General features: G+C 33.1%; 1 protein-coding gene across 4 annotated transcripts in view; it reads right to left on the bottom strand.

Annotated features, from left to right (window-relative positions):
- The window catches only part of LOC127707698 (activating transcription factor 7-interacting protein 1-like), a 62488-nt gene that overhangs the window by 23442 nt on the left and 19245 nt on the right, over positions 1 to 19801 (bottom strand). For all 4 annotated transcript variants that reach the window (XM_052212372.1, XM_052212371.1, XM_052212374.1 and 1 more), the window contains one exon: positions 15415 to 15478. The gene's annotated coding sequence lies outside the window, so the exon portion shown is untranslated. The remainder of the gene's footprint in view (positions 1 to 15414; positions 15479 to 19801) is intronic.

The following is a 19801-nucleotide window of genomic DNA, read 5'->3' as shown; positions in this document are numbered from 1 at the left end:
CTTGATAGTTGAACTGTTGATTGCGTAAGGTCCAGAGTTAAATATTTTAAGCATGCTCAGTTCACGGAGAAATCTCATAATTTGTATCTTATTTTGTTTAAGCATTTATACCAGTAGTTCTTAGAATTATTGTCTAATCGACCGACAAAGGCTGAAAAAGATTATCAATTATTTGTGAAAGGACAAAGCTAGAAATGTTCATAAATTTTAAAAATAGAAATATCAGAGTGAGCTAAATCGAAGTGATTGTGAACAAAGAAGTAGATTGCTTTCATTTTGCATTGTGAATTTTAAAACCAACATAATGTAATGTATTAAGCAAATATACGCAATCAGGCAATATTTTGTATCGAGGTAAGATTCATTGATTGATTGTTGGTTGCTTAACGAGGTAAAATTCATATGCTCTGTACTATCATTATTAAAAATTTGCATAATATTGTTGTAAGAATGTTAACCTCACTGCACTATGTTGTTTGTACTCACAACCACAGGTAAAAAAGAGACCTGAAATATAGCTTAATATTGCTAATCAGTCAGTGACAATAGGGATTCGATTGCACTTTGTTCGATCTTTGCCACAAACCTACTGTTTTTTTATATTGTGCGTCTTAGATTTATCCAATGTTAATTTCGAGGATGCGTCTTCAAATTCTTTTGCACCAACATAAATCACTGACCATATGTTTCGAATAATGACGTTGTATTCTATCATATTGTAACGTGTGAGCATGAAAATAATAAGATGACCATATAAACTCCTCAACGGCAAAAGTGAATATCGTCAATATCGAACTTAGACATCAATTTTGTTAAGAGTGCAAACACATAAAAAATTTGAAAACAAATGGTTGAGCAATTCATAAGTTATTGGATGGAAACAACAAAAAGTGCAATTTTATCAATCTATCAGGGACCATAACTCATGAACAGTAAAAGCTTAAAGCGTCAATATCAAACTGGACCTCCATTTTGCCAGCATCAACATCGTGTTTTAAACATTTGAGAAGCATTGGTTGAAAGATTCAAAGTTATAGCACGGAAACGACATAGTGCCATTTTTCAATCAACCAAGGCCTATAACTCCTGAATGGCACAAGTAACAATTGTCAAGTATCGAACTTGACTTCGATTTTTTCATTAGTAACATTATATCAAAATTTGAAAAGCATTGATTGAACGGTTCATAAGTTATTGAACGGAATTTGTTGGCAGTCGCCGTCCGCCCGCCCGGTGTGAATTCAACATGAATTTAAATAAAATACTGTTAAAAACGATATATAGAATATTTATAACACTCCTCTTTTGTCCTTTCTCTGTCAAAGAAGATTTGCAAAACCTACTGCCACGGAACATTGATTATGGTTAACAAGAACATGTTGTGGACAAAACAGAAACTACATACAAATAGAATTATTTGTGAACGTATTTGGCATTTTGTCATATGAAATATTATCCTGACAAGTGCAGTACTCGTGATTAAAATAGAACATATACCTTATACACTCTAGATCAATATGAAGTTTGAAATAATGTGGCTTAATACCCCTTATTGGTCACTTCAAAAACATCCATAAAAATATTCAGAAATATATTCCTCGGCACTCATTCAAAAACCCACCATGTCAAATAATTGATAAGGCTCCTTTCCCCTTCAGCGAAAACTTGAGGATTAAGCGCATACTTCAATACTATGAAATCGTTCTAACAACTTATTCTTCTCCTCATTTTGTTTTCGTTCAATGCATTTTAAATCATAAACTTTCATCGACTATCTTCTCTTTTAAATACCTTATCGTTCTAACACTTTTGAATATGCAGTTTTAAATGTTTAATGAATATCTCTAACACTGATATGAAGTTTTAAATATGTATTATGACTGGTTCTGTTAATATGTTATATCAACCATCAAGCCTGTGAGCACCGAGGGGATACAGAATGATATTTTGCATTTTGAACTTAAACCATTAGACGTATCAAAGGAAATAAACATATTAAGAAATTATATTGAAATTGGATTATCTCTCTTTGTCCATAATACTATTTAAGGTGCACCATTTGTATATATTTCCTCATAAAGAAATTTCTTATACTTCTTAAATTGCTAGTTTTATTGACAATGCTCAAATATGCTTATATGTTAGAGAACTCAAAGGAGGGTTTATTATATGATGCATATATTTGTAATAAAAAGCTACATGTAAAAAATATTACTACATGATTTTTTAGTATTGATTTTTACATCGGATGTGACCTTGAGCGGTCATACCGGTGTTATGTTGCCGCAGAAATTTCCTTGCGCTTTGGACTGATAACCGAACGTATTTCGTATAAATACGCGGATATTATCGAGTGGCAAATTAACATTCCTTATCGCTTGTTATAAATTCATTTCTTCAATGAATACTCATGAAAATATTTTTAAGAACATAGATAAATGATATGAAAATATTTTGTCGTGAGAAATATATATATCAGTAACAAATCATCAATACCGAAAATTTGTGTTAACGCATGCGGAAGAATATCTCGAGAGATAATCTGCTATATATATAACTGATTTACAAATATTAATATAATATATAACTGTTAACAACAAACCAGATTATACTGATAACAAATGATTATATCACTAAAATATAATAATTATTACGGTGAGGTTAAATTCCCTGTTATTTATTCATCATCCACACAGGAACTTGTCTCAGAAAAAAATATATCCATGTACCTTAACCTTACTTTCAGGTATAGAGATATGATTTTTTTTCTGAGACCATCCACCAGAACTTGCGGTCATCCGATGTTCAGTTCTTCAGTACTTTGATTTAATGAAAGAACTAGACTTATCAAACTTAAATGTAGGTGTTGGCCGATTATGTGCTATAGCTAAGAATAAATTATGTAAAAGTTTTCTGAATCATTAGAGAGAATTTAGAGAAAATACTGTTGAATCAGGTAAAACTAACTCTTGACTTATTTTTCAATTAAAAATTTTTTTGGTACAGAAAAATATCTGGAACTAAAAGAATTTATAGACAAGCGCTGTGCAAGATCAGAATAAGTGCACACCCCCTAAAAATAGAGACGAACAGAGATTATGTAAAAAAATGCACGTTGGATAAAGTTGAAGACGAAGAACATGTCCCCTTTATTATAATCTCTTGAGAAAAGAGTTTTATGATTAAAAGTTGTAAAATTTCTAAATGTTAAACACAAGTGCCAAGTTTAATTGGCTTTTTATTCAAGAAAACATAGAGATAGTGAAAATTATAGCAATTTATATTAATAAATGTTTTGAACTCAGAAAACTATCAATATAGTACAGATATGTTTTTATGTAACCCATTGAGAATATTTGCCTGTTAATATTAAATATAATTGTTATGCTTTTTTACTATTATGTGTATGGCTCTGGTCTGGCCGTGGTTTAACATCTTAGAATTGAGATGATTATATTCATGTTTATATATGATTATCAACATTTGATTATTGTGTCAATTATCTAAATCATTGTAATAAATATCTTATCTTATCTTATCTAATCTTATCTATACTTTGTCAAAATGAAGATTTGTCCATGCTTTTTTTTTCAACAAAAAAAAAAATATGGATCACTGTGCTATTTTTCAAGCTACAAGTCGTGCAAAATTGCAAAAATTTGCATAGATTGTTCATAAGAAACACTTTTTTTGTGAATAAAAAGAAATATATGCGATAGAATTTTGACATAAAATACGAGAAGATAGGTTTTATAATATGCTTTCATTTTTAAAATATGCTTTTAGAAAATAAAAAGAAATAAATGGAGAATATGTCTATGGGTCACAGATGCCCCCGCTTGTAAATATGCATGAGTCAACTTCCACATACAGATGCAGGATTCACGTAGTTAAGATCGTTTTGTGATTATAAGCATTGTGTACAAGTTTCATAACGTTTGGTTGAGGCAAACTAAAGTTAGAGAAACGGAAACGAAAAATTCGGCATTTTTTATGTTTATAAAGGGGCATAACACGTGAACGGTAAAATGGACGCCACGCAATTTCGAACTTGATCTGTGTTTTGTTGTAATAAGCATTGCGTATCAGTTTTATAACATTTGGTTGAGGCAAACTAAAGTTGAGAACGGAAACGACGGTTAAGCAATTTTTCCATTTATAAAGGGGCATAACTCACGAACGGTAAAAGTGACGCCATCCAATTTTAAACTTCAACTGTGTTTTGTGGTAATTAGCATTGTGTAAAAGTTTTATAACATTTGGTTCAGTCAAAGTAAAGTTACAGAACGGAAACGAAAACTTCAGCAATTTGTATGTTTATAAAGGGGCATAACTCATGAACGGTAAAAGTGACGCCACAAATTTCGAACTTCATCTGTGTTTTGTAGTAATAAGCATTGTGTATAAGTTTTATAACATTTGGTTGAGGCAAACTAATGTTAGTGAAACGGAAACGAAAAATTCGGCATTTTTTATGTTTATAAAGGGGCATAACTCATGAACGGTAAAATAGACGCCACGCAATTTCGAACTTGATCTGTGTTTTGTGGTAATAAGCATTGTGTATCAGTTTTATAACATTTGGTTGAGGCAAACTAAAGTTAAGAGAACGGAAACGAAAAATTCAGCAATGTTAATGCTTATAAAGGTGCATAACTCATGAACGGTAGAAGTGACCCCACCCAATTTCGAACTTGATCTGTGTTTTATGGTAATAAGCATTGTGTATAAGTTTTATAACATTTGGTTGAGGCAAACTAAAGTTCGAGAACGAGAGAACGAAAACCATTTTTTCGGGACGGACGGACAAGGGTTACACTTAATGGTGTTACCAACCTTGTTTTCTTGCTACAAGTAAAAATTGAAAATTTCTCTTATTATAAAAATTTTACTATTTGAGTTATCTCCCCTTAAATGGCCAAGTTGACAATTTGATTCAAACATACACAAATATTTTGTATTTGTTAAATCAGTCAAAATAATGCAACAAATCACATATGTTTCTTTATTACCATAAACAGTCTTACACATAACAGCCAATCTGTCTCAAAATTTGCAGATTTAAGCAAAGAACTAAACCGATTGTGAACTGCTATTTAACAATCCAAGATGGCGGCATACAGTTAATCTATTTAAAAAAAATTATCAACAAGCAATGCAACACTTTCTGCAACTAGTGTAATTTTTCATAAAATGGATTGTTTTCTTGACACGTACACATACTATTGTAAATTATAAATTGAAAATCTGAGTACATACAATGTAGTATCAATAAATTACTTTTAATTAAATGAAAGTGGATACGTTCTAAAGAATGTTCAGTTCATTGCATTCTTTTTGTCCTTGTTTAATTTCCAGTTCAGTGAAGGTATATTTCTATTTTAGGTATATATTCCATCTCTTTGAAATCCATATAAGTTTATTGACCAAACAGGGTCTTTGCATTGGAAATAAACACATTTATTCTAAAACCAGTTGTTGGCATGATACGGGTTATGTTCTTGTCGTATATTTTATGATGGTATGATACTAAACCCCTAACGGGAGGGATTGTACTTGATTTTCATATGATGAAGACATAATCTTTCAATCAGTTTAATTGAGGTCTGGCGCTGGCATGTCAGTAACTGCTAGTAGTTCTTTGTTCATTTATGTATCATTGTCATTTTGCTTAGTTTCTTTTGTTACCTATTCTGACATCGGACTCGGACTTCTTTTAAACTGAGTTTTACTGTGCGTATTGCTATGTGTTTATTTATTCTACATTGGCTAGAGGTATAGAGGGAGGGTTGAGATCTCACAAATCATGTTTAACCCCGCCGCATTGTTGCGCCTGTCCCAAGTCAGGAGCCTCTGGCCTTTGTTAGTCTAGTATGTTTTTTAATTTTAGTTCATTTATATGTTTTGGATTTAGTGTGACGTCCATTTTCACTGAACTAGCACACAATTTTAGTTAGGGGCCAGCTGAGGACCACCTCCGGGTGCGGGATTTTCTCGCTGCATTGAAGACCCATTGGTGGCCTTCGGCTGTTGTCTGCTCTTTGGTCGGGTTGTTGTCTCTCTGACATATTCCCCATTTCCATTCTCAATTTTAGCTAAAAGCTTCATAATTTCACCTTTTCATAATTATGGGTAATTATAATAAAAGAACAGAGTTCCAATGTCCCCCGCGTTGCACATATTTTATCTATCCAAGGTACAAGGATAATAGATAAAAAATACAATTTTTTTTTGTTCTTTAAAATTATTCATAAATTATATATATTGTACACATGAAAGCGCTAATGATGCAATTTTCCATATAATTAATATTTCCAAGGGGCATAACTCTTTTTAAAATAATTGATCGGCACAGATTTTCGAACTCGTTCAAGACGTTAATGATATAAACCTAAAATATAAATTTCATAAAAATCTGGCAAGAATCGTACACATGAGAGCACTCATAAGGCAATTTTCCATATAATTAATAGTTCAAAGGGGCATAACTTTTTTTTAAATAATTGATTGGCACAGATTTTCGAACTCGTCTAAGACATCTCTGATATAAACCTACAATATAAGTTTCATTAAATCCTGGCAAGAATTGTACACATGAGAGCGCTAATGATGCATTTTCCATATAATTAATATTTCCAAGGGGCATAACTCTTTTTAAAATAATTGATCGGCACTGATTTTCTAACTCGTCCGAGACATTTCTGATATACACTATAAGTTTTATAAAAATCTGGCAAGAACTGTACAAATGAGAGCGCTAACGATGCAATTTTTCATATAATTAATGTTTCCAAGGGGCATAACTCGTTTAAAAATAACTGATCGGCACTGATTTGCGAACTCGTCCGAGACATTGCTGATATAAACCTACAATATAAGTTTCATAAAATCTGGCAACAATTGTACATGTGAGAGCGCTAACAAGACCAGACGGGCGGACGGGGGACAAAAATAAGATGTGGTACGATTCCCAAAATCTCTGCCAGAGACCAAATGACGCAGAAGTTCACAACTATAGGTCAACGTACGGCCTTCACAACAATGATCAAAACCCAAGTTTTATTCCATGCAAAAACGGAATAAAGTAATTGAATTTCACGAAAATAGTTCACTTAATTTTGTTTCAACCAATTTCATTTCTTTAAAAAAAATTGTGGTGTGTTGTTTACTTTAATTTTTTGGTTGATTTGATGTCCAATCTTGTTTTATTAAGGTACGTTGTGATATGCTGTTGTCATATATGTTGGGTTTATTCATATTTTGACTGATTTGAATGTTAATTATGCTTTCGTCAAGCAGTATTACGGGTCTAGAAAATCGTAAGTTACAAAAAGGAAAAATAAAATGCTTCGCTGAGCGCAGTCTGATACGACCGCAGAGGTCGAACACTGAACAGTTGGGGCAAATTTGGATATAATATTCAAGCTTGATACTGTCTGAATTTTGATTGTGATCAAATTTTTGACATAATATAGGTTTCTGACACAAAATAAATGTGGTAAAAGATCTTACAAATCTATTGCGCAATACTGTGCAATTGAAGATTACTTCTTGAAACTTTTACAAACTTTGAAATTTGTGAAAATTTTTGAAAAAAATATGAATTCCTTAAAAAAATTGGAACCCCCCCCCCCCCGCGACTTTTGGAATCCCCCCTTGGAGAAATTACCCCAAGACTCGATCATATTCTTTCCTTTGTAGTATGGAACCTTGTAGTACAATTTCAGAGAGATCCATACACATCTAACACAAGTTATTGTTTGGAAACTAGAATAATGCATGTTTTTGGCCCCTAATTCCTACATGTTTGAGGCAATTACCCCCAAACTCAATCCTAGCCTTCCTTTTGTGATATGGAACCTTATGGTACAATATCAGAGAGATCCATACACTTACACACAAGTTATTGTCCGGAAACTACAAAAATTGTTGTTTTTGACCCTTTTAGGCCCTTAATTCCTAAACTGTTTGCCCCATAACCCCTAATATGAATCCCAACCTTCTACTTGTGGTATTAAACATTGTTGTACAATTTCAGAGCAATCGAAATACTTATACAAGTTATTTTCCTGAAACTAGAAAAATGTTTGTTTTGGGCCACTCATCTCCAAAATCAATCCCAACTTTCCTTTTGTGGTATTGAACCTTCTTGAAAAATTTCATAGAGATCCATTAACTTAAACTAAAGTTATTGTCCGGAAACCAATGCGTCTTCGGACGACGACGTAGACGACGACGACATCATACCATTATACGATCCCAAAAAAATTTTTGCGGTCGTATAAAAAAAGTTTCAACTCCAAATACAAATAAAGGCAGTAACAAACAAATGACATACCACATTACTTTCCTTCCATTTAGCAGTTTCAAAGCAATTTCGGCTCATAAAAACCAGTCTCTTAATAACGATTTCATATACTTTTTTTTAATGGTATATACTTATTTGGTTCCTATTTCTTGAAATCATTTAATGTACAAGCTGTTCTAAATACGCAAAGCTGACATGTCACGACTTCTCTAATTGCATTGTGGTTATCAGAAATGTGACAAAGGTGTTGGTCGGTACTAGCAGCAGAAAATCATCTCTGCGTGGACAAAGTCTTAACTAAATCTCCTGTTCCGGTCATCCAAATGTAAACCAAACAACCTCTTAAAACATAACTGTTACACAAGACTGACGGTTACAATACAAATATGTATGAAATCACATCCGTTTCGCAATCGGTTAAGTATGAAATCATTTGAAATGTAGATCACAAATCTCCTAGGTCAAATACGTTCAAATCATCCTTTTTTTACACCATTGATGCAGTCTATACTTGCTTCTCCTTACTGCCGCAAACCATTCTTGTGAAATAAAAGCTTATGTTTCTCATTAAAGTTTCAATATTTGAGAGTTCATGTAGTTTAATAATTTGATAGATAATCTGTTTATTCCACATAAATCCTTCCATCTTAATTCAAATGCACACAAAAATGCAGTATTCGTATTGTTCATGAATACTCTGCTTGCATGGATGGCGAGGTAAATAAAAATAAACACTTTATAAATTTGGAGCGTCCGAAGAGATTCTGGAGATAAATTATTTTAAGAAAATTTGTTAGGGATCAGAATTTCCAATGCGTACTCCTGACTTCATATACTTTATAACCAGTTGGAAAATTTTCTATTGATATTTACATTTTAAAATAGGAGCGTTTAGTCACTGTCTTTTAATGAAAAGGATATGCTCACTAGCTTAACATCGACAAGTCCTTCTATTCAATAACTTAAGGACTGATACTTTGGGCTTTTCGATATGATAAAAGCGTTCCAAGACGGTCTTCCAATGAACAAAACATGACAATTTGTTCGCCCTAAACATGCCATGTTTCCCTTCAAGGGCGCATCCCTCGAAAAAACATAACTTGCATCAGAAGTACAAATCGTGACATTAACAGTCCTGTTTCGTTCACTGCGACAGTACATGATAATAATATATAATAATACGCTTATTATGAATATCCTTTAAGCCTAGAACTATTCCTTACAGTGCGCGTATGTATGATAAATGTGTTACAGTGTGCGTATGTATGATAAGTGTGTTACACTGTGCGTACGTATGATAAATGTGTTACAGTGCGCGTATGTATGATAAATGTGGAAAGCTGAGTGTAGTTACCGTTAAATAAGCAGTATAGAGATGATAATCAAATGTTTGATGTTTGATTTACACTATAGACATATTTAAAACCATTTTCCATTGACGCTAGAAATTTCCTTAGCTAACAAATCCATAAATCTTTCCATTCTGTGTCAATGATGAAGGAAAAAAAATATGCATATTATTATTCGGATAAATAGTCCTCTGGTGTCCTGTTCGTCTGACGACTCTATAAGAAATTGTAGTTGCCACAAATGCAATGAGGAGCATGACTTTGAAATAACAATCAACGTTTCTTAGTATAATTTGTATGCATGTTTTTCTGAGAACCATAGTAAAAGCTAAGTTTCCCATTCCCATTCTGTCTCGGACTCGGAGCTGAAATTTAAGGGACTAAATACTGCAATCGGCCTTCAGATAATCGACCAATGCTATAACTGAATCTTTGATGGTTATCTATATGTTGCTAAAAACTAAATGAGTTACCAGACGCAGTTATTGTCGTGCATAATCTAAACAAGAAATAGTCTGTCAAATTGCCAGGCTTGTTTGACCTGCCACGTTCTGTGCCGATTTTCCAACCTATCAAGGACTTTAACTCCTGAACAGTAAAAATGAAAATCGGCAATATTGAAATTGCCCTCCGTTTTGTAATCACTAACAACAGAATAAAATTCGTAAGGGTTCCGCGGAACCCAGTGTCTCGCCTACTTTTTCTGTTAATCGCAGGCTCAACAAAAATGAGGAAGTAAATCAATAAAAATATTCCTCTTGATACTATCTTTTGATTGTAAGAAGCTTCTGTCCAAGTTTGGTAAAATTCCAGGATAGTTTATGAATCTAATAAATGTTTAAAAACTTAAACTGCAGACTGAATGTAATGTTAACTGGAAGAAAACAAAATTTCCTTCTAGATACTAGCATTTGATCATAAACAAGCTTCTGTCCAAGTTTGGTACAAATCCAAAATAGTATAAGAAAGTTATTAAAATTTTAAAAACTTTAACCACAGAGTGAATATGTTGTTTCCTGGCAGAAAATCTAAGTCCATTTAAAAGTAAAATACGGAAAAAATGGATTTATTTTTTTACAAAATTTCCTTCTAGATACTAGCTTTTGATCATAAACAAGCGTCTGTCCAAGTTTGGTACAAATCCAAAATAGTATAAGAAAGTTATTAAAATTTTAAAAACTTTAACCACAGAGTGAATGTGTTGTTTCCTGGCAGAAAATCTAAGTCCATTTAAAAGTAAAGTAAGGAAAAAATGGATTTATTTTTTTTACCAAATTTACTTCTAGATACTATCTTATGATCATAAACAAGCTTCTGTCCAAGTTTGGTACAAACCCAGGATAGTTTAAGAAAGTTATTAAAATTTTAAAAACTTTAACCACAGAGTGAATGTAATATTTACCGGCAGAAAAACTAAGTCCATTTATAAGTAAAATACGGAAAAAAATGGAATTTTATTTATACAAAATTTACTTCTGGATACTATCTTATGATCATAAACAAGCTTCTGTCCAAGTTTGGTAGAAATCCAGGATAGTTTAAGAAAGTTATGAAAATTTCAAAAACTTTAACCACAGAGTGAATATTTGTGGACGCCGCCGACGACAACGACGACGACGACGACGCCGACGGAATGTAGGATCGCTATGTCTCGCTTTTTCGACTAAAGTCGAAGGCTCGACAAAAATGTGAAAAGCATTGGTTGAACGATTCATAAGTTATTGCACGGAAACGACATCAAGTGCAATTTAAAAACCTATCAAGGAACATAACTCCTGAACGGTAAAAGTGTAAATCGTCAATACCGAACTTGACCTCAACTTAGACATCAGTAACATATTAAAATTTAAAAACCATTGGCTTATCAGTTCAAAGTTATTGCACGAAAACCGCCCGCCGTCGGCCTTCATCAAATAACCGCATTTTTCTTTCGGAAAACCTGGTTAAAAATCTCATGTTTGCCTGCAATTCCAATGAAGGGGATATTTTAATACATATACTCAATAAATGTTTTTATTGATAGATGTTATGTATGCAAGTTGCTTGAGACAACAAACTAATACAGTTTAAAAAGATACAAATAAAAAAAAGAATTTGAATTAAGTGGTTAAAAATTAACAAAATTGTCCCATGATTACATACTATGATACAAGTAACTTACACAAAGTACATATGTAGTACACACGAGATTGTTCTGAAGTTGGAGGACATGTTTTGGGGACAAATCCGTCCAATAGCTTCTTTTTGGGACTCCAACTAGTCCCCAAGGCATGTTATCGGACATCAGAGCAATCTTGGACTATTTACGCACTTGTCATTGAACTTAACACCATAAGGTTATCACTCACTACTTTTAATCATCAGCATTACTATAGAGCACGAAGGAAATATAATTTATAAACAATATAAAGGTCTGATAAACAAGGAAGAAGTAAATAAAAGAAGCATTTTCCTTTCTAACCCGAAAGAAATGTGTACATGTTTTAGCTGTAATAGTTGTCAGTCCATGTAAAAAGGTAAGAAAGCGCAAAATAAACGTAATTCTGAAAAGCATGCATACCTATTGGAAGCATATTTGTGAACAATAAAACATCTTTTCGGTTTGACTATTAACATTATTATGATTTAGTGAACAGACTATGACACACTTTGAAAACGCTCGATTGCATCATGAAATATTTAAATAAATTCATATTTTATTGTTTGTTTCAGAAAATTTCAGACTTTTGTCTTGATATCACACCAGGAGGTAGGAGGGGATCTAATTCCGAATTATCGTGAAAATAATGTGTCAAATCCCGCATCACAATTTACTGCTTGAACAAAGATAAAATTTAGAATGGAAACGGGGAATGCGTCAAAGAGACAACAACTCGACCAAAGAGCAGAAACAGCTCACGGCCACCAATGGGTCTTCAACACAGCGAGAAAATCCCGCACCCGGAGGCGGGCATTAAAGGTATATTTAGAAAATTGGTCTTATAAGTACCTATATCTTTGTAGTCATAATTATTATGGACAGCTGACTTTTTTATAATTGTTAATTTAAAAAAAAATCGGGGTTGCTGCGTCATTTTTAGTGATGAAATGTGGTCGGAGGCCAACATTTTCGCGTTTTCGTCTTTTATTTTCACAGACAAAACGGCGAGGCGAAAATGCAAAATTCGGTGGTTATTTCTCGTTTACGATTTATAAATTATGAATAATAAAATGCTCCGCAGGGCACAGCTTGATACGACCGCAGAGGTCGAACCCTGAACAGTTGGGGCAAGTATGGACACAACATTCAAGCTTGATACAGCTCTGAATTTGGATTGTGATTAAATATTTGACACAGCATAGGTTACTGACACAGAATGAATGTGGTCTAAGAACTTAAATTTTTTTATTAAATTGGACATTCACCTATTATGGTCCAATATCCAAAATCTAAATACATGGTTAGATTCAGCATATCAAAGAACCCCAAGAATTCAATTTTTTATGAAATCAAACAAAGTTTAATTTAGGACCCTTTTGACCTCAATGTGGACAAAGTTGATAACGGGGCCCAAAAATCAAAAATCTAAATACATGGTTAGATTCAGCATATCAAACAATTTCATATATTCAATTTTTGTTGAATCAAACAAAGTTTAATTTTGGACCCCGATTTGGACCAACTTGAAAACTGGGCCCATAATCAAAAATCTAAAAACATGTTTAGATTCAGCATATCAAAGAACCCTCAGAATTCAATTTTTGTTAAAATCAAACTAAGTTTAATTTTGAACCCTTTGGACCTTAATGTAGACCAATTTGAAAATGGAACCTAAAATTAAGAATCTAAATACACAGTTAGATTCGGCATATCAAAGAACCCCAATAATTCAATTTTTGATGAAATCAAACAAAGTTTAATTTTGGACCCTTTGGACCTCAATGTGGACCAATTTAAAATCGGGGCCCAAAATCCAAAAACTTAATACACGGTTAGATTCAGCATATTAAAGAACCCCAAGAATTCAAGAATAAAACCCCATTGAAATTGGTCAAGAAATAAGCAATTAATACTGTGCAATTGAATATTTCTTGCTATTGCGCAATACTGTGCAATTGAAGATTTCTTGCTATTGCGCAATACTGTGCAATGAAAGATTTCTTGCTATTGTGCAATACTGTGCAATTGAAAATTTCTTGCTATTGCACAATACTTATTATATAATAATTTACACATCCTGTTTGGTGTATATCTCCTACCATATCACTATTATTTGCTTTTAAATATTAATCAGAAATAACCAACTTAAAATGGAAAATTTTAAAAGAAAAAAAAGGAAAAAAAGAAAAAAAAGGAAAAAAAAAAAATCCCCCCCCCCCCAATTTTTTGAAACCCCTTATGATTCATCACCCCCAAACTCAATCCCAGCCTTCCCTTTGTGGTATGGTACCTTGCAGTACAATTTCAGAGAGATCCATACACTTGAACACAAGTTATTGTCCTGAAACTAGAAAAATGCTTGTTTTGTTTCCCTTTTTGGCCCCTTATTCCTAAAATTTTGAGGGAATTACCCCCAAAATCAATCCCAGCCTTCCCTTTGTGGTATGGTACCTTGCAGTACAATTTCAGAGAGATCCATACACTTGAACACAAGTAATTGTCTGGAAACTATAAAAATGCTATTTTTGGCCCCTTATTCCTAAATGTTTTGGGCAATTACCCCCAAACTCAATTCCAGCTTTCCCTTTGTGATATGGAACCTTGTAGTTCAATTTCAGAAAGATCCATACACTTACACACAAGTTATTATCATGAAACTAGAAAAATGCTTGTTTTTTGCCCCTTTTTTTGGCCCCTAATTCCTAAAATTTTGAGGCAATTACCCCCAAAACCAATCCCAGCATTCCCTTTGTGATATGGAACCTTGTGGTACAATGTCAGAGAGATCCATACACTAACACACAAGTTATGTCTGGAAGTTACAAAAATGCTTATTTTTGGCCCCTTTTTGGCCCCTAATTCCTTAACTGTTGGTACCATAACCCCCAAAATCAATCCCAACCTTCCTTTTGTGGTATTGAACCTTATGGTAAAATTTCACGGAGATCCATTCACTTAAACTAAAGTTAGAGTGCGAAAACCAATGTGTCTTCGGACGACGCCGGACGACGCCAGACGACGACGACGACGACGACGACGACGACGCCAACGTCATACCAATATACGACCAAAAAAATTTTAATTTTTGCGGTCGTATAAAAACCGCATGAAATATATTTGTAAATTGTTTTGATGGACTTCTCATAAAGAAGATCAAAAACTGCTATGAATATGTACCTTTTTGAATGAAGCAGCGGATAAAAAATATAGACGATTTAATGTATTCTTTTAAGATTGTAGTAATGAATATAAATAAACGTAGGATAAGTGTGTTATGTAATAGAGAGTGAGGTGGCATATGTAAATAAAGCAACAGCAGCTCCACTCAACATGCCGCCAAGAAAGAATATTCTTCTTTTTAATCAGATTCTGTCCATTGAGAGTCAGCGACCCAAAATACGTTGTAACAGACTAAAACTATATCAGTGCTATATTTTTGTTTTAAGCAAAACATTAACAAGCATGGTCTACGTTATCGACCATTTGTGCTAGCGAGTTTTAAGTGCAATTCTAAATTTATCAGTATTTATTGTTTTTAGAAAGCTCTATTTCTGTACTTTTTTTTCGAAATTGGTGCGATTTAGGTTAATTTCGCATGACAAGCTTCAGAAACATACCTTCAACTGAAAGTAATCAATATCCACATGTACTTCTCTAAAACCATGTCCTTTTATAAAATATCTGTAAAAGAAAAAACTACATTATAAAAGAAAATATATTTCCGTTCAGATACGACTATACATGTGACTTAAATTGTTCTTATCACAAAATACCTTTGCTCATAAAATTCTTTATGTTACTCAAAATGTGTAACAAAGAGCAAATAGTAAAAGAAAGGGTCCAAGGGTCTTGTGTCTCTTACATGGCTAAATGTGATATCATTGATTGCTTCAGATTTAATTCTAAAAAAATATAAATCCCTAAAATCTTTCATATCTTGTTTCAATCAAGATTTGCTGTAATTTTGGTTTAAATATTAATTTTATGTACAGCATTTTTATACGGTCTTTCCAATGATCTTTAGAAAAATATAGGTCAAACCTTACCAAAAATAAATGGAGAATGTGTCCCCATGGACACAGATGATGCCCCCGCTTGCATACAACATTATAAAGGGACATAACTCAAGAACAATAAAAGTGACGCTACCCAAATTTGTACTTGATCTGAGTTTTGTGGTAATAAGTATTGTGTAAAGTTTCATAATGTTTGGTTGGGGCAAACTTAAGTTACAGAACGGAAACTAAAAAAATTGCAATTTTTCCATTTATAAAGGGGCATAACTCGATAATGATTAAAGTGACGCCACCAAAATTCAACTTGATCTGTGTTTTGTGGTAAAAAGCATTGTGTATAAGTTTCATAACATTTGGTTGAGGCAACTTAAGTAAGAGAACGGAAACTAAAAATTTTGCATTTTTTTCCATTTATAAAGGGGCATAACTCGAGAATGGTTAAAGTGACCCCACCAAAATTCAAACTTGATCTTTATTTTGCGGTAATAAGCATTGTGTATAAGTTTCATAACATTTGGTTGAAGCAAACTTAAGTTAGAGAACGGAAACAAAATTTTTTGTAATTTTTCCATTGATAAAGGGGCATAACTCTAGAACGGTTAAAGTGACGCTTCCAAAAATTCAAACTTGATCTGTATTTTGTGGTAATTAGCATTGTGTATAAGTTTCATAACATTTGATTGAGGCAAACTTAAGTTAGAGAACGGAAACTAAAATAAAATGCTCCGCAGGGCGCAGCTTGATACGACCGCAGAGGTCGAACCCTGAACAGTTGGGGCAAGTATGGACACAACATTCAAGCTTGATACAGCTCTGAATTTGGATTGTGATTAAATATTTGACACAGCATAGGTTTCTGACACAGAATGAATGTGGTCTAAGAACTTAAAAATTTTAAATTGGACATTCACCTATTATGGTCCAATATCCAAAATCTAAATACATGGTTAGATTCAGCATATCAAAGAACCCCAAGAATTCAATTTTTGATGAAATCAAACAAAGTTTAATTTTGGACCCTTTTGATCTCAATGTGGACAAAGTTGATAACGGGGCCCAAAAATCAAAAATCTAAATACATGGTTAGATTCAGCATATCAAAGAACCCCATATATTCAATTTTTGTTAAAATCAAACTAAGTTTAATTTTGGACCCTTTGGACCTTTATGTAGACCAATTTGAAAATGGAACCAAAAATTAAGAGTCTAAATACACGGTTAGATTCGGCATATCAAAGAACCCCAATAATTCAATTTTTGATGAAATCAAACAAAGTTAAATTTTGGACCCTTTGGACCTCAATGTGGACCAATTTAAAAACGGGGCCCAAAATCCAAAAACTTAATACACGGTTATATTCAGCATATGAAAGAACCCCATATATTCAATTTTTGTTGAAATCAAACAAAGTTAAATTTTGGACCCCGATTTGGACCAACTTGAAAACTGGGCCCATAATCAAAAATCTAAATACATGGTTAGATTCAGCATATCAAAGAACCCCATATATTCAATTTTTGTTGAAATCAAATAAAGTTTAATTTTGGACCCTTTGGACCTTTATGTAGACCAATTTGAAAATGGAACCAAAAATTAAGAGTCTAAATACACGGTTAGATTCGGCATATCAAAGAACCCCAATAATTCAATTTTTGATGAAATCAAACAAAGTTAAATTTTGGACCCTTTGGACCTCAATGTGGACCAATTTAAAAACGGGGCCCAAAATCCAAAAACTTAATACACGGTTATATTCAGCATATGAAAGAACCCCATATATTCAATTTTTGTTGAAATCAAACAAAGTTAAATTTTGGACCCCGATTTGGACCAACTTGAAAACTGGGCCCATAATCAAAAATCTAAATACATGGTTAGATTCAGCATATCAAAGAACCCCATATATTCAATTTTTGTTGAAATCAAATAAAGTTTAATTTTGGACCCCGATTTGGACCAACTTGAAAACTGGGCCCATAATCAAAAATCTAAATACATGGTTAGATTCAGCATATCAAAGAACCCCATATATTCAATTTTTGTTGAAATCAAACTAAGTTTAATTTTGGACCCTTTGGACCTTTATGTAGACCAATTTGAAAACGGAACCAAAAATTAAGAATCTAAATACACGGTTAGATTCGGCATATCACAGAACCCCAATAATTCAATTTTTGATGAAATCAAACAAAGTTAAATTTTGGACCCTTTGGACCTCAATGTGGACCAATTTAAAAACAGGGCCCAAAATCCAAAAACTTAATACATGGTTAGATTCAGCATATTAAAGAACCCCAAGAATTCAAGAATAAAACCCCATTGAAATTGATCAAGAAATAAGCAATTTATACAAAGTATATTCTTTTGCACAATACTGTGCAATTGAATATTTCTTGCTATTGCGCAATACTGTACAATTGACAATTTCTTGCTATTGCGCAATATTGTGCTATTGGATATTTCTTGCTATTGCGCAATACTGTGCAATTGAAGATTTCTTGCTATTGCGCAATACTGTGCAATTGAAGATTTCTTGCTATTGTGCAATACTGTGCAATTGAAAATTTCTTGCTATTGCACAATACTTATTGTATAATAATTTACACATCCTGTTTGGTGTGTATTTCCTACCATATCATTATTATTTGCTTTTAAATATAAATCAGAAATAACCAACTTAAAATGGAAAATTTTAAAAGAAAAAAAAAAGGAAAAAAAGAAGAAAAAAAAGAACCCCCCCCCCCAAATTTTTTGAACCCCCTTATGATTCATCACCCCCAAACTCAATCCCAGCCTTCCCTTTGTGGTATGGTATCTTGCAGTACAATTTCAGAGAGATCCATACAATTGAACACAAGTTATTGTCTGGAAACTAGAAAAATGCTTATTTTTGGCCCCTTTTTGGCCCCCAATTCCTAAACGTTTCGGGCAATTACCCCAAAACTCAATTCCAGCTTTCCCTTTGTGATATGGAACCTTGTAGTACAATTTAAGAAATATCCAAACACTTACACACAAGTTATTGTCATGAAACTAGAAAAATGCTTGTTTTTTGCCCCTTTTTTGGCCCCTTATCTTAAAATTTTGAGGCAATTACCCCCAAAATCAATTACAGCCTTCCCTATGTGATATGGAACCTTGTGGTACAATGTCAGAGAGATCCATACACTTACACACAAGTTATTGTCTGGTATTACAAAAATGCTTATTTTTGGCCCCTTTTTGGCCCCTAATTCCTTAACTGTTGGTACCATAACCCCCAAAATCAATCCCAACCTTCCTTTCATGGTATTGAACCTTATGGTAAAATTTCATGGAGATCCATTAACTTAAACTAAAGTTAGAGTGCGAAAACTAATGTGTCTTCGGACGACGCTGGACGACGCCAGACGACGACGACGACGACAACGACGACGACGACGACGACGCCAACGTCATACCAATATACGACCAAAAAATTTTCAATTTTTGCGGTCGTATAAAAACGGGACCCAAAATTAAAAATCTAAAAACACGGTTAGATTTGGCATATCAAAGAACCCCAATAATTCAATTTTTGATGAAATCAAACAAAGTTTAACTTTGGACCCTTTTGACCTCAATATGAACCAATTTGATAGCAGGCCCACAAAATAAAAAATCTAAATACATGGTAAGATTCAGCATATCAAAGAACCCCATATATTCAATTTTTGTTGAAATCAAACAAAGTTTAATTTTGGACCCCAATTAGGACCAACTTGAAAACTGGGCCAAAAATCTAAAATCTAAATACATGTTTAGATTCAGCATATCAAAGAACCCCATATATTCAATTTTTGTTGAAATCAAACAAAGTTTAATTTTGGACCCCAACTTGGACCAACTTGAAAACTGGTCCCATAATCAAAAATCTAAACACATGTTTAGATTCAGCATATCAAAGAACCCCAAAAAATCAATTTTTGTTAAAATCAAACTAAGTTTAATTTTGGACCCTTTGGACCT

Source organism: Mytilus californianus, unplaced genomic scaffold, assembly GCF_021869535.1.
Source record: "Mytilus californianus isolate M0D057914Y unplaced genomic scaffold, xbMytCali1.0.p SCAF_7, whole genome shotgun sequence".
In the NCBI taxonomy this organism is placed as follows: domain Eukaryota; kingdom Metazoa; phylum Mollusca; class Bivalvia; order Mytilida; family Mytilidae; genus Mytilus; species Mytilus californianus.
The sequence above is the reverse complement of the archived record's forward strand: the minus strand, read 5'-3'. Positions and strand labels throughout refer to the sequence as shown.